Genomic DNA, 1,023 nt, shown 5'->3' with positions numbered 1-1,023 from the left:
ACTTCTGAAAAGTGACTCAAAAAAATAATGCACGCATTTTCCTTCTAAAAGACAAACAATTTCCGTGCCGACAAAAGGGCCCAATCCGTAACGACTTTCAATGAATTGTAAATAATTGTTGGTTGTCTGCAGCAACAGTAGTTCGATAAACCAAACCTAATTTATCACATCTGTTCAAATCTTGAATTATAATTTACAACACCAACCAATATCTCTAAATTCGCTAATTTTATAAAAACATTTCGATGGGCATAAATCGAATTATCATTAACCTGTAGGAGTAACAGGTTAATGATAATCAGTATGTATTTCTCCTTTATGGAAATCTTATCAATAGCTTTGACTGTTGAATCAGATATTAGGTCTTACCTTACAACTATAAGCCCAGGGGTTGTAAATCCTAGTTAACATCAGATATTAGGTCTTACCTATACAACTATAAGCCCAAATCCCTAGGATATTAGGTGTTACCTATACAACTATAAGTAAATCCCTAGTTAACATCAGATATTAGGTCTTAATCCTATTAACATCAACTTAGGTGTTACCTATAAGCCCAGGGGTTGTAAATCCCTAGTTAACATCAGATATTAGGTGTTACCTATACAACTATAAGCCCAGGGTTGTAAATCCCTAGTTAACATCAGATATTAGGTCTATACAACTATACAACTAAATAGTTAACATCAGATATTAGGTGTTACCCTATAAGCCCAGGGTTGTAAATCCCTAGTTAATATCAGATATTAGGTCTTACCTATACAACTATAAGCCCAGGGGTTGTAAATCCCTAGTTAACATCAGATATTAGGTCTTACCTATACAACTATAAGCCCAGGGGTTGTAAATCCCTAGTTAACATCAGATATTAGGTCTTACCTATACAACTATAAGCCCAGGGGTTGTAAATCCCTAGTTAACATCAGATATTAGGTCTTACCTATACAACTATAAGCCCAGGGGTTGTAAATCCCTAGTTAACATCAGATATTAGGTCTTACCTATACAACTATAAGCCCAGGG

This window comes from Oncorhynchus nerka, linkage group LG25 (genome assembly GCF_034236695.1).
Source record: "Oncorhynchus nerka isolate Pitt River linkage group LG25, Oner_Uvic_2.0, whole genome shotgun sequence".
NCBI classification, from domain to species: domain Eukaryota; kingdom Metazoa; phylum Chordata; class Actinopteri; order Salmoniformes; family Salmonidae; genus Oncorhynchus; species Oncorhynchus nerka.
This window is presented reverse-complemented; position numbering follows the sequence as displayed.